At 41.7% G+C, this 15316-nt stretch overlaps 1 protein-coding gene across 4 annotated transcripts in view; it reads left to right on the top strand.

Annotated features, from left to right (window-relative positions):
* tenm1 (teneurin transmembrane protein 1) overlaps nucleotides 1-15316 on the top strand; it is a 2164854-nt gene that overhangs the window by 34515 nt on the left and 2115023 nt on the right. For 2 of the 4 annotated variants that reach the window (XM_059651405.1, XM_059651406.1), the window contains exon 2: nucleotides 97-172. The exons of the other annotated variants lie outside the window; for them this stretch is intronic. The gene's annotated coding sequence lies outside the window, so the exon portion shown is untranslated. The remainder of the gene's footprint in view (nucleotides 1-96; nucleotides 173-15316) is intronic. 4 annotated transcript variants of the gene reach the window in all.

The raw sequence follows: 15316 nt of genomic DNA, 5'->3' as shown, positions 1-15316 counted from the left end.
ATTTAAAGCTATGGTCCCAACATGTACCACACTTGAGCTTGTTGACTTGCTCACCCAGTGGTTTGTTCTCATTCAGACGTTTCATCGCCATGCTAGGTGACATCATCAGTGAAGCCTCCGATGAAGTGATGCTATTCTACTCCGCTTAGAATTTTTACTGTCTGCCAGTATGGTGAGTAATGTCATTACTGGTTTTGATCTGTGTGGGTTCGTATAATGGTGTCCAATTCTATATGTTTGTTGATTGCATATTACATGCTTGTAAAACATGTTACTGCAGCATATTACAGAAATTATGTTGAGAAAGGTGCAACACTCTCTGTTGGATTATTGCTTTAGGTATGAAAATAATTTGTACGTTTGGAAAATTCTACGCATTATTCATTGCTCTACAACCATAATATTCAATTTGATTCAAAATACCCAATACTTATTATGCAACTCAAATAGTTAATTTAGTGACCTCATTTGGTTTCACTCAGTTATTTTTACAGCATTTTCTTGTGTTTGGAAACTTGTAAACTAATAATGTTTGTGATTGTGTCAGCAACACTGCAAAGGTCAAAGGTAGTTACCTAAAGTTTTGATCAGTGAGTTGCTCTTTCCAGTTGTTACATAAATCTGACTTTATTATCTTCCACATGCTGGTACTCTGAGTTGTCAATTCCATTTTCACTTTCCATTTTTTTGCAACATAGGAATCAAAATATTTAAATAAGTTGTTTGTCTTAATTGGCATTGTTGACAGTAAACTTACTGACATTGATTGTAACAACCAGCTATCCGCCAATTAAAGCTATATAATTACTTTACAGAGGAATCCCTATTATCATTCTTTCCCAATTTTACAGCACAAAGGCCTGAGCTACATTGTCTCATCACAGAATCTACACTTTTCTTTATGTCTCATCTGTTTTTCGCTAAACAAATGCACATAGCATTCATTTATTGTTTGATTTTATTGGCTTACTTCCCTTGCCTATGTTTATGTTGTATCAGAATTGTGGCATTCTTGATTGTTGAGGATGGCATTTGAACCCAAGTCCCCAAAACAATGCTTAGATCTCTGGGTTAACAGTCTAGTGATAATACCACTAGGCTTTAATAACAAGTAATGGCCTGACAGGTTGGAATTTATCACCTGAGCTCCTTATAAAGCAGGCTTAGGTATGGGTCTGAATGTAATGGCCCTATTTTCATGTTCAACAATAAACAATATCCCTTTCTAGTCAGGTTTCTTAATACACATTTGTTTCCTAGTTGGCTCACTGTAGCTATCAAAATAATTTAAGTCACTGACCACTTTCAATTTACCAGGTTCAGCATGATGGAATTCATTCCACGTGCCTTGATATGTGCAACTCCAACAATGATCAAAAGCTTGACACCCTCCAGAAAAAAAAGCTGCTAACTTGATTGCAGCCATCATCCACCACTTTGAACATTCATTCCCTTCATTACAGAAGCACAGTGGTTGCAGTGTGTATCATCTACAAGATGCATTATCTTAATTTACCCAGACCCCTCCTATGTCACCTTCCACAACCATACCATTGGGCTGCAAATGTACAAAACACCACCACACAATAAGTTCCTGTCCCAGTTGTTAGCCTTCCTGACTTGAAACTATTTCATTGTTCCTTCATTGCTGCTGGTATATCTTGGAACTCCTCTCCCAACAGCATTGTGGCCATTCCTATGCTCCAAAGACTGCGGTTGTTCAAGAAGGCAATCACCACCATTCTCTTCAGGGCATTTATAGATGGACAGTAAATGTTGGGCTAGCCAGTGACAGCCATATCCCATGAACAAATAAATATGTCACATTAAAACTGGTTATGTTGTTCCTGAGAACAGTCCCTCTTGATGCTTCCTTCATACTGTCTGATTAACAAAGCCACTGGAGCTATCTCTGTTGAAATTTTAAACATTCAGGTCTTTTGGACAATGCAGTGCAGCAACCCACAGCAACCTGCAACTATGGGGAATACAAGGAAAGAATAATTTTAACAGACCCTCTTGAAAATTTACACCACATTATCCCCCACTCATGCCTTGTCAACGAGAGAGTTCACCATCCATGAAATCAAGTACCATATGCAAACCAGATACATGTGAGATGAAGACCTGGATGTGGAACTGAATGTTAAGATCCTGGAGATCAGCTTTTGAAGATACTTAGACAGAAAATTAGTACAAAAAACAAGTAAGTGAGCCCACAAAATGGAGATGTGAGGTTTGTTTCTGACTATTATTCAGTGTGCACACTTCATCTGCAAGGTAATTTAGATCATGCTCTGGCTCACTGAAGTGCTTTACATACACTTTCAGAAATCACGCAATGACACACATAAAAGACACATAATCTAGTTCTGATCACTAGGGGGTACTATTGTTACACTTGCTGCAATCCTGAACGAATACATATTTTGTTCCAAATCCTGGTCATTTCACAAATGTAGTAACAAAAAATGCTTTCATTAAAAAACTAAGGAAAACATCGTTGCAAACACACCTTGAACGAAATACTTCAAAGCAATCTTCTCTGCAATGTTCCACTTTGAAGTCTAACATTGCTGTACTTTCGTCACTTACTTGGCCGCATTCAAATTCACAAGAGACAACACACAATACACCTTTAGTTATAAGCACGGTAAACACTTAGCACTTTTACAATCTTAAGTTTCTGGGCATCAGATAAAAATCAAGAAAAAGAATTATTCTGAGCCTCTACCAATCTGATCACTTCATAACAACATCTAAACACAGTGAGAACACATTTCTTTTCCAAAAGCCAAATAAGTGATACACAAGAAAAGCTGAAATGCTGTAGATAGTTGACTTGTGTGCGAGCTGTGAATAGTATCACCCACTTTGCAGAAATTGAGCCGATGACTGATTTGAGTTTTTTTTTATTTAAGCGGCCAAAAAAAATGCACAAAATGGTTCCTTTCGTGACCAGAAAGGCCCTGCCAAGTACTGTTTAATAGGGCTTTTAAATGCTGGGCAGATATTTACAACAGGAGAGCAGATATGGCTCAGAGATAGGAGGAACTGCTGATGCTCGAGAATCTGAGATAACACAGTGTGAAGCTCGATGAACACAGCAGGCCAAGCAGCATCAGAGGAGCAGGAAACCTTGACGTTTCGGATTGGGACCCTTCTTCGGACCCCCCTTCTTTTCCTGAAGAAGGGTCCTGACCCGAAACATCAAGCTTTCCTGCTCCTCTGATGCTGCTTGGCCTGCTGTGTTCGTCTAGCTTCATACCGTGTTATAGCAGATATGGCCCTTCATTTTACCTCAACAGTCTGAGTCTGAAGGGTGAGGGAAAAATAAAATTGCTCAACCTTTTTGCTCCTGATCATAATCCCGGTGGAATGTGTGCAAGTGGAGAAGTTAGATGAACGCTGTAGTGTCAGAAAATGGGTAGCCAGATGATCAAAATCACTTATGCCCAGTTTTAATATAATTACTTGTACAATTTTGTATTATAAAACTTTGTATTAAATAGACACACTTTCAGACTGTTCCTGTACATACTTTTAATTAGATATGGATGCCACAAGTGCTGCATTTGAAAAGGACACTATTACGCTACACAAACAAAAAAATTCCACTGCTGTGGAAAGTGTTCCTGTATATATGAGCACTAGATATTTTAAATCAAACTGTTCAGACATGTTATTACACACTGCTGGAGTAGTGAGACTTGGACCTAGGCCTTCTGTCTCAGTGGAAGGGACACTACCACTACACCACAAGAGCCATCAAATATATGAGAACTAATGAGTTCCTAATTAAAACCCACCACCTGGGTGAAATTAACACTCGTGATGTGCAATCATCATAAATCAGGCTGATTTATAATATTCTGGGCTGCTGGGGGACAAACAAGCTTATCAAATATTCAAAATGAGGGGACGATGGAATGAATAAATGAGCAGAAATTTGCTTACTGCAAAAGGGTCGAGCTGTTTCATTCAACCATTTGCTTCATTTATAATGAGTCTTTGTTGAGCTTAATAGTTATGTTTTTTTTAGCTTTAATTTGTTCTGGAAATTTGTCTTTCAGTTTTATTTACCAGACTTCTGTAGGATAAACATAAAAATATAGAAGGCCAAAACATCAATTAAAGCACTACACCACTGGAAGCCATTATTTAGCTTTATTGTTAATATTTTCAAAAGTTGCTTAAAAACTGCAAAGACTTCCAACAACTGATTTTAATATTTTAATACTCAAATGATCAACTTGCCACAAATTGGAGGACATTTTCTACATCAGTATCAAATGACAGGATCATCTTTTGAAGTTTGTTGGCACCTGTTCAAAATGGCCAGAGGTCCAAGTTACTTTTAAATTCTAACCCCATTAATGTTTCTCCAGTGTACATCAATAGGTTTTCCAGCGCACCTAAATCTTCTCCTCCCAAATAAAATTTGTTTACTAAAGGAACAGCCAGTTGATCATTCAGACTGTTAGAGGAGACAAGTTGGATCAATGATTCTGAGGCGAAAGATCAGAGGATTGTTATGACTCTGGCCTTCCTACTTCTGTAAGCTAGTACTGTGGCCTCACAGTGCTAGGGCCCCAGGTTCAATCCCAGTCTTGGGTGGCTGCCTGTGTGGAATTTTTATGTTCTGTCTGTGTAGGTTTCCTCCCATGGACTAAAGAAGTGTAGGTAAGGAGGATTAGCCATGTTAAATTGTCCCCTAGAATGCAGACTATGTGGTTTAGCCATGGTAAATGTGGGATGCTATTTGGAGGATCAGCATAGATTCAATGGGCCAAATGGCTTCTATCCATACTGTCGGGATTCTATAAAATTCTTTTTAGGAAAATAACAACTGAGTTAGTCTAGCAAAAAGGGTTCTAACTGTCCTTTAAAGAACTATTCCTAAATCTATCAAAGCCTAATGAAAGTGAAATTAGCATGCACTATTTCTCCACAAAACTGACAATCAAGAGCAGAGGAGCAAATGAACTTGCTCTGTGCCAGGTGTTCTCGTTTCTGGGACTGATCTGGAATAAAGTGCAGAACTGGAGGCCATCTGATTAAATTGGGAAGTTAAAAATAAAATTCAACACAGCAAATATTTCTTTAACATATGTGAGGGAAAAGCACGCACCAAAGGGGAAATATATAACATTGTTTTAAAAATAGCTGAAGCAAAGCTATGGAAAAAATATGGAATTGGTAGAACAAATCTACATTGGAATGGAATAAAAGGGATCATTATTAAACAAGTCACGGTTTTATTGTAAAACAAAATGACTTACAAGAAAAACCTAGGTATTGTAATCAGCCTTTTTTCTGAAGAAGGGTCCAGGCCCGAAACGTCAGATTTCTTGCTCCTCTGATACCAGAACGTAGAATATAGAACACAGAACAGGCCCTTCAGCCCACGATGTTGTGCCGACCATTGATCCTCATGTATGCACCCTTAAAATTTCTGTGACCATATGCATGTCCAGCAGTCTCTTAAATGTCCCCAATGACCTTGCTTCCACAACTGCTGCTGGCAATGCATTCCATGCTCTCACAACTCTGTGTAAAGAACCCACCTCTGACATCCCCTCTATACTTTCCTCCAACCAGCTTAAAACTATGACCCCTCGTGTTAGCCTTTTCTGCCCTGGGAAATAGTCTCTGGCTGTCAACTCTATCTATGCCTCTCATTATCTTGTATACCTCAATTAGGTCCCCTCTCCTCCTTTTCTCCAATGAAAACGTCCGAGCTCAGTCAACCTCTCTTCATAAGATAAGCCCTCCAGCCCAGGCAGCATCCTGGTAAACCTTGTCTGAACCCTCTCCAAGGCATCCACATCTTTCCCATAATAGGGCGACCAGAACTGGACGCAGTATTCCAAGTGCGGTCTAACCAAAGTTTTATAGAGCTGCAACAAGATCTCACAACTCTTAAACTCAATCCCCCTGTTAATGAAAGCCAAAACACCATATGCTTTCTTAACAACCCTGTCCACTTGGGTGGCCATTTTAAGGGATCTATGTATCTGCACACCAAGATCCCTCTGTTCCTCCACACTGCCAAGAATCTTATCCTTAATCCTGTACTCAGCTTTCAAATTCGACCTTCCAAAATGCATCACCTTGCATTTATCCAGGTTGAACTCCATCTGCCACCTCTCAGCTCATCTCTACATCCTGTCAATGTCCCGCTGCAGCCTATAACAGCCCTCTATACTGTCAACGACACCTCCAACCTTCATGTCGTCTGCAAACTTGCTGACCCATCCTTCAATCCCCTCATCCAAGTCATTAATAAAAATTACAAACAGTAGAGGCCCAAGGACAGAGCCCTGTGGAACATCACTCACCACTGACTTCAAGGCAGAATATTTTCCTTCTACTACCACTCGCTGTCTTCTGTTGGCCAGCCAGTTCTGTATCCAGACAGCTAAATTCCCCTGTATCCCATTCCTCCTGACCTTCTGAATGAGCCTACCATGGGGAACCTTATCAAATGCCTTGCTGAAGTCCAAATACACCACATCCACAGCTTGACCCTCATCAACTTTTCTAGTCACATCCTCAAAGAACTCGATAAGGTTTGTGAGGCATGACCTGCCCCTCACAAAGCCGTGTTGACTGCATTTAATCAAGCCATGCTCTTCCAGATGGTCATAAATCCTATCCCTCAGAATTCTTTCTAACACCTTGCAGACGACAGACGTGAGACTTACTGGTCTGTAATTGCTGGGGATTTCCCTATATCCTTTCTTGAAGAGAGGAATTACATTTGCCACTCTCCAGTCCTCAGGTACGACTCCAGTGGAGAGCGAGGATGCAAAGATCTTCGCCAGTGGCGAAGCAATTGTATTCCTCATTTCCCAAAGCAGCCGAGGACAAATCTGGTCCGGGCCTGGCGACTTGTCAATCTTAATGTTTGACAAAATTTTCAGCACATCAGCTTCCTCTATCTCTATCCATTCCAGCATGCACACCTGGTCTTCAAAGGTTTCATTCACTACAAAGCTCGTTTCTTTCATAAAGACAGATGCAAAAAACTTATTTAGGGCTTCCCCTACCTCCACAGACTCCACACACAAGTTCCCTGTGCTATCCCTGATCGGCCCTACTCTTTCTTTGACCATTCTCTTATTCCTCACATAAGTGTAAAATGCCTTTGTGTTCTCCCTAATCCGTTCTGCCAAGACTTTCTCGTGCCCCCTCCTGGCTCTCCTCAGACCATTTTTGAGCTCTTTCCTCGCCTGCCTGTACTCCTCTAGAGCTGAGCTTGACCCTAGCTTCCTCCACCTTATGTGAGCTACCTTCTTCCTTTTGACGAGAAGTTCCACCGCTCTTGTCATCCAAGGTTCCTTTATCTTACCCCTTCTTGCCTGTCTCAGAGGGACATATTTATTCATCACTCGCAACAACTGTTCCTTAAACAGTCTCCACGTGTCTATGAGAGATAATGGGAACTGCAGATGCTGGAGAATTCTAAGATAATAAAATGTGAGGCTGGATGAACACAGCAGGCCAAGCAGCATCCCTGATGAAGGGTCTAGGCCCGAAACGTCAGCTTTTGTGCTCCTGAGATGCTGCTTGGCCTGCTGTGTTCATCCAGCCTCACATTTTATTATCCACGTGTCTATAGTGCCTTTACCATGGAACAATTGCTCCCAGTCTATGCTTCCTAACTCATGTCTAATCGAATCATAGTTTCCTCTTCCCCAATTAAATATCCTCCCATTTTGCCAAATCCTCTCCTTCCCCATAGCTATGTAGAATGTGAGGCAGTTATGGTCACTATCACCAAAATGCTCTCCCACCACAAGATCTGATACCTGCCCTGGCTCGTTTCCGAGCACCAAGTCTAGAATGGCCTCTCCCCTCATCGGCCTGTCAACGCACTGAGTTCGGAAACCCTCCTGAACACACCTTACAAAAACAGCTCCATTCAAATCTTCTGCTCGAAGGAGGTTCCAATCAATATTGGGAAAGTTAAAGTCACCCATTACAACAACCCTACTACATCCGCACTTTTCCAAAATCTGCCGACCTATGCTTTCTTCAATCTCCCTGCTGCTATTGGGGGGCCTGTAGTAAACCCCTAATGAGGTGACTGCTCCCTTGCTGTTCCTAATTTCCACCCATACTGACTCAGTAGGCAGATCTTCCTCGACAATGGAAGCTTCTGTAGCTGTGATACCCTCTCTGATTAGTAGTGCTACACCCTCTCCGCTTTTCCCTCCTCCCTATTCTTTTTAAATGCTCTAAACCCTGGAACATCCAGCAACCATTCCTGCCCCTGAGAAACCCATGTCTCTGTTATGGCCACAACATCATAGCACCAGGTACTGATCCATGCTCTAAGTTCATCACTTTTATTCCTGATACTCCTTGCATTAAAGCAAACACACTTTAACTGATCCCTTGGTTCCTTCCCAGGAAAATCCTTCCCACTAGCTGGTCTACCTCTTGCTATTGCCTCACCTGCATCAACTCTCACCTCCGGTATACAGCTCAGGTTCCTACCCCCCTGCCATACTAGTTTAAACCCTCTCGAACTACTCGAGCAAACCTTCCACCCAGGACATTGGTCCCCTTCCAGTTCAGATGCAACCCGTCCTTCTTGTCCAGGTCCCACCTTCCCCAGAAGGCATCCCAATTGTCTACATATCTGAAGCCCTCCCTCCTACACCAGCTGCGCAGCCACGTGTTAAGCATGCCCGCTCCCTATTCCTCGCCTCGCTCTCTCATGGCACCGGTCGTAAACTAGAGAACACTACTCTGTTCGTCCTGCTTTGCAGCTTCCATCCTAACACCCTGAAATCACTTTTTATAGCGTCAATCCTTTTTCTGGCTACATCATTAGTGCCAATATGTAACACGATTTCTGGCTGTTCGCCCTCCCCTTTTAGAACCTTATACACCCAATTGGAGATGTCCTGGACCCTGGCACCAGGGAGGCAACATACCTTCCAGGAATCCCGATCCTGACCACAAAATCTCCTGTCGGTTCCCCTAACTATCGAGTCCCCTACCACGAGCACTTTTCTATTCTGCCCCCTTCCCTTCTTTGCCACAGTGTCAGGCTCAGTGCCAGAGAACTGACTAGTATGGCTTTCCTCTGGTAGGTCATCCCCCCAGCAGTATCCAAAATGGTATACTTATTGCTAAGGGGAATGTCCAAAGGGGATCTCTGCACTGTCTGTCTGTCCCCTTTCCTCCCCCTAACTGTAACCCATCTATCCTTGTCCTGAGCCTTAGGAGTGACCAACTCCCGGTAACTCCTCTCAATTACCCCCTCTGCCTCCCCAATGATCCATAGTTCATCCAGCTCCAGCTCCATTTCCCTAACACGGCTTTCAAGGAGCTGGAGTTGGTTGCACTTCCCGCAGATGCAGCCAGCGGAGACGTGTGCCATTGTCTCCCACCTGCCACATTCTGCAGGAGGAGCAAGCAACTGCCCTAGCATCCATACTCCACTTGTCTGAACACCCACTCAGTACTAAAGTAGAAAGCTTAGTTCAAGTTGCTATAAAATTAATAACAAACTTATGTTCAATAGAGAAAGTTTAGAAACAACCTTACCTTATTAACTCGGTTAGAGGAGGAGGGCGGTTGGGAGACTCTACAGTTGTAGAGTCTCGGGTTTAGCCGCCTTGCTGATATATACGGTCACTGCTTTCCTTCCCGGCTGCCCCTTTGGTCCTCGTCACTTCCTCCGTTGCTCCCGCTCCTTCTGTGAAAGGGAAAACACCGCTGCCCGCTACCGGTAAGTAATTTAAAAAAAACTGCCTTACCTTAGCTGCTGTCTTCCGGGTTCATCTTACCTCCGCTGCTGCTCACACTCAGCTTGGCCTGCTGTGTTCTTCCAACTCCACACCTTGTTATCTCAGATTCTTCAGCATCTGCAGTTCCTAATATCTCTCCCAAATACTACAAGCATTGCAGCTGGGAATGACAACTAAAAGGATAACTAGAACAAATAAGCAATTGAAACAGATTCATGGGATGCAATGACAAGGACATACTAATATGCTTATGAAACATTTTTGAGGGGGATAAGATGCCACATTGAATTAGAAATTGTTATTTTATACCAGACACACACTGCTTGGAATGAAACAAAGAGCTGCAAATGCTGAAGCCTGAAACAAGAACAGAAATTGCTGCCAAAACAAAGCAGGTCTGGCAACTTCTGTGGGAAGAAAGCAGAGTGAGCATTTCAAGTCCCGTGGCATTTCATCAAAACTGAAAGCAACTAGAAAAAGAGCTGTATATATGATGAAGGCAACATAGGGGCGTGGGGGTGTGGGGTGCAGTGTGGAATGGGAGAGGTGAGTGGACAGGTGAGAATGGAACCCAGAGAAAGAGAGAGAAATATGAAAGTGGTAGTAAAGAAAGAGAATCTGGATAGGAGGTCAGTGCAGGAGAAACAAAAACAGAAGTTGCTACAAAAGCTCAACAGGTCTGGTTGCATCCCTGAACAAAAATCAGTAAATGTTTCGTGTCTGGTGACCCTTCCTCAGAACTGATGGTAGCTAGGACTGCTGGTATTGTATGAAGAGGACATAGGTCAGGAGTAAGCAATAGGTGGAAATAGAACTCAAAGCGAGAGAAGAGCATTTGGATAGACAAAGGAGTTGATAACAATTTGGCTAGCAGGGCGAATTGCTGTTAATGGTGATTGAGAGTGACTAACAATAGGTAGTGTGTAATGGCAGACTATCACATAGTCTATTCCCAATATTCCCAATCACCTTCTGTAATTTCACAGAAAGGTGTTATGGAAGTATGAGAAGGTTTTGGGAATAGAGAAGTGTACCAGATGTTCCAGTTGGAATAGTCCTTGCAGAATGCTGACAAGGGAGGGAATGGGAATATGTGTGTCTGGTAGTGGTATCCTGTTGGAGATGACAGAAATGTTGGATTCCATTCTTTTGGATATCGAGGCTGGTGGGGTGATAATTGGGTCGAACCATGGTAGCAGAGAATTCTCAGTTAAGGAGCAAGGTGAACATTTCTGAGGCTTGCCTGTAGAAGGTGGCATCATCAGAACAGATGTGGAGAAACTGGGAGAATGTGATGTAGCCCTTAATGGAAGCACAGTGTGAGGATAGATAGTCCAGGTAACTGTGGGAGTTGATGAGCTTGTAGTGGATATTGGTAGCCAGTCTATTCCTAGAAGTGGAAACAGAGATATCGAGAAAGGGTAAGGAGGAGTCAGCGAGGGGACAGGTGAAGATGACAACAGGGTAGAAATTGGAAGCAAAATTGATAATTTTTTTCCAGTTCAGAATGAGAGAGGGAAGTAGCATTGTTGATGTCATCAATGTACTACAGAAAGAGTTGTGGAGAGAGCCTAGGTAGGATTGGAACAAGGAATGTTCTACATACTCCTCAACGAGACAGGCATAACTGGGGCCTGTGTGTGTGGAATTGACTCAATGCGTTTGAATACTATGCTTTTGAATCATGAGAGGCATAGACAGGATGGATAGCAAGAAGCTTTTTCCCAGAGTGGGGTACTAAATTACTTGGGGTCACGATTTCAAAGTGAGAGGGAAAAGTTTAAGGGAGACATGTGTGGAAAGTTCTTTACGCAGAGAGTGGTGGGTGCCTAGAATGCGTTGCCAACGGAAGTGGTAGAGGCGGGCACGATTGCCTCATTAAAGATGTATCTAGATAGATACATGAATGAGCAGGAAGCAGAGGGATACAGATACATGGAAAATAGGTGACAGGTTTAGATAGAGGATCTGGATCAGCACAGGCTTGGAGGGCCGAAGGGCCTGTTCCAATGCTATAATTTTCTTTGTTCTTTGTTCTACTATGAACGTCCTTAGCAATCAATATTACTGGGGTGAATAAAATAAAAAAAAATTGAGCCAGGCATCACATTGCCGAGGGTATTTTTAGGAAGTCTACTTTCAGAGCTCCACATTATTGACTTTGCACCAATCCATTGATTTTATACACTAAATTGTTCACAGATTACCCTGGAAGCTGAACTTACTCTTATATCTTGTGTATTCATTCAAGAATTGCATTTGTTTATAATTAAAGATTCAGAGCCATTGAATATAATATTGTTCTAAATTGCTCAGCTTCAGCATTTGTGTTTAATTTTGAGACAATCCTGTATCTTAAGAACTATTGTAACATGAGGTCATGCCTAATGTTCTATACGGTCCTTCTCTGACCTTGAATTTGTAAAGAAACATTATATTATCCTCTTCCATTATGCATTTCTTCTCAATTTGCTGATTAATCTTAATACTGCAATGATATTTTAAATCTTTCATCTTTATATTGATTTAATCTTGTTATTCTTTAAGATAGCATTGCTGTATTCATGAATGTTTTAAATTAAATGACTGTAGAAATTAATACACTGTTATTCAGAAAATGTGAAATATTACCTTATTTGTTGTTTTAACAATTAAAAAGTTGGCTACCCAATTCTTACATCATTTAATCCATCTTCTGCAGCCTTGAATGGAGTTTATTGCTTCCAGTCTAAAATACCAAATGTTTGCTTCTATGCAATAGTTTCAATAAAGTTCTCGGGCAGCAGGCTTGATAATTTTTCCCACCAGAAGACTTGGATATTCTTAAATGCCTGATTTTCCCTGACATTATTTTTTCTGTGAGATTCTTTCAGTTGGTGTTGATAAATTTGCTTATTTTCAGTTGAAATAAGTTGCGAAGTTTTCCTGATTCTCTAAACTCAGTCTAAATTTATTATTTGGTCCTTTCACTGTTACTTGCAGCTGCGGGCATTATGAGAGCTCTTTTTTTTTCATTCCCTTGCCTTCTCTTAACCTTCTCCCTTGTCTTCCCCTGCCTTTCTCCTATGGTCTTTGCACCAATTTTCATAAAGCTGTTCCCCTTTTGGTTTGGGATGTCAAGAGTCATCTTTGGAACTCATTAGCTTTGGAGTTTAGTTCTTCATTACAGAACCATTTTTGCTAAGGTTTTAAGTTTTAAGTGTATGTTTTAAGGAAACATTTTAAGTGTAGCTAGCTTTCCAATCTCTTCCAGCCCATAGCATTTCCTCCAATTCTTCTGACCAACTTTGCCTATGGAATGCTGAACCTGACTTTTTGTTACTTCCGTGGCTGCTGCTCTTTCTGCCTATAATCAAGTTTACTACTGACTGAAACAAACCCAGTAAATGCTGCAGAAATGCAGCAGGTCTGGCAATATTTGTGAAGAGAGAAACAGAGTTAAGGCTTTGAGTGCAATATGTCTCAATTTTCGGAATCGTTCTGAGGAAGAGTTATATCCTGCTCTGGATGAGTCCATCACTGGATCCTAATAAGTTAAAACATGTAATTTCTAGCTTCTGATATTCTTAATAAATATATCCAACTGGCCAATATAACTTCTCCGTATAATAAAACAAAGAACTATGGGTGGTGGAGATCTGAAACAGAACCTAAAATTTCTGAGGAGACTCATTTCTGTTTATGTTTCAAATCTCCAGCATCTACAATTCTTTGTTTTCAGTCACAGAATCATGCAGTGTGGAAACAGACTCTTCGGTTCAACTAATCCATGCTGAATATGTTCCCAAACTAAACTAGTCCCACTGGCTCCCATATTCCTCCAAGCCTTTCCTCCTCAGGTACTTATCCAAAATGTTTTTTAAACGTTGTAACTGTACTTGCCTCTACCACTTCATCACGCGGTTCATTCCACACATGAACTACTGTCTGTGTAAAGAAAATTGGCTCTTGTGCTCTTTTATAAACTTTCTCCTCTGATCTTAAAAAATATGCCCTCTAGCTTTGAACTCCCCTACCCTTGGGAAAAGATCTTCGCTGTTGAACTTAGCATGTCCCTCATGATTTTATAAACATCTGGCAACATCCTGATAAATCTTTTCTGAATCCTTTCCAATTTAATAACATCCTTCCTATAGCAGGGTGACCAGAAACGCACACAGTTCTCCAGAAGATGCCTCACCAATGCCCTGTACAACCTCAACATGATGTCTCAACTCCTGTACTCAAAAGTCTGAAAAATGAACGAAAGCATGCTAAATGCCTTATTCACCATACTGCCTACCTGCAACTCTACTTTCTTGGAACTATGAACTCCGAGGTCTCTTTGTTTGGCAACTCTGCAAGACCCTATCATTTACACTGTAAGTAGTGTTCTGGTTTGCCTTATCAAAATGCAACACCTTACACACTCTGTCTGCCACTCCCTGGCCCATTTGCCTATCTGATGAAAGTCCCATTGTACTCTCAGATAATCTTCAAAGTTTACTGCAACACCAGTTTAGTTGTCATCTGCAAATTTACTAACGATACCTTCTATATTCACATCAAATTATTTGTGCAAATGACAAAAAACAGTGGACCCAGTAACAATCACTGTTGCACCCCGCTGGTCACAGGTCTCCAGCCTGAAAAACACCCCTCCATCACTATTCTCTCTCTCCTACCTTCAAGCCAATTTTGTACCCAATTGGTTAGCTCCCTGGATCCCATGTGATCCAAACTGACGAGCCAGTCAGTCATCTTCCTATGTGCCATGTATGAGTCCAACCAGGGAGTGTTTGCACCCAATACCCATTGATTCCAGTTTCGCTTGGGATACTTGATGCCACACTTGATCAAATGTGGCCTCGATGTCAAGGGTTGTCACTCTGACCTCACCTCTGGAATTCAGTTCTTTTGCCTGTGTTTGAATCAAGACTGTAACGAGGCCAGGAGCAGAATGGCCCTGGTGGAATCAGAACTGAGTGTCTCTGAGCAGGGACAGCTTGATAACACTGTTGATGAATCCTTCCATTATGTTACTGATGATCAAGAGTAGACTGATGGGTCAGTAATTGGCTGGGTTGGATTTGCCCTGCTTTTTGTGTACAGGACACAGCTGGGCAATTGTCCACATTGTCAAGCTAGTGTTGCGACTGTACTGGAAGGGCTGGGAAAGGGAGCAGCAAGTTCTGGAACAGAAGTCTTCCATGTTAATGCCAAAATATTGTCAGGAACTGTAGCCTTTGCAGTATCCAATGTCTCCAACAGTTTCTTGATATCACATGTAGCGATTCCAGTTGGCTGAAGTCTGGCGTCAATGATGCTGTGGACCACTGAAGGAGGCCAAGACAAATCATCCACTTGGTACTTTTAGGTGAAGATTGTTGCAAGTGCTTCATCCTTAACTTTCATACTGATGCGTTGGCCTTTTCCATCATTGAGTTTTAGGTTGGCAGGCTATAATTCATCTAAGAATAGAGAAGTCTCACAATTGTACAATGAATAAGTGAGGCCACACTTGAGTACTTTTGGTCTTTTTACCTTGCCAATAATATACTTGTCTTCTG

The sequence above is a fragment of the Stegostoma tigrinum genome, chromosome 15 (genome assembly GCF_030684315.1).
Source record: "Stegostoma tigrinum isolate sSteTig4 chromosome 15, sSteTig4.hap1, whole genome shotgun sequence".
NCBI lineage: Eukaryota > Metazoa > Chordata > Chondrichthyes > Orectolobiformes > Stegostomatidae > Stegostoma > Stegostoma tigrinum.
This window is presented reverse-complemented; position numbering and strand designations above follow the sequence as displayed.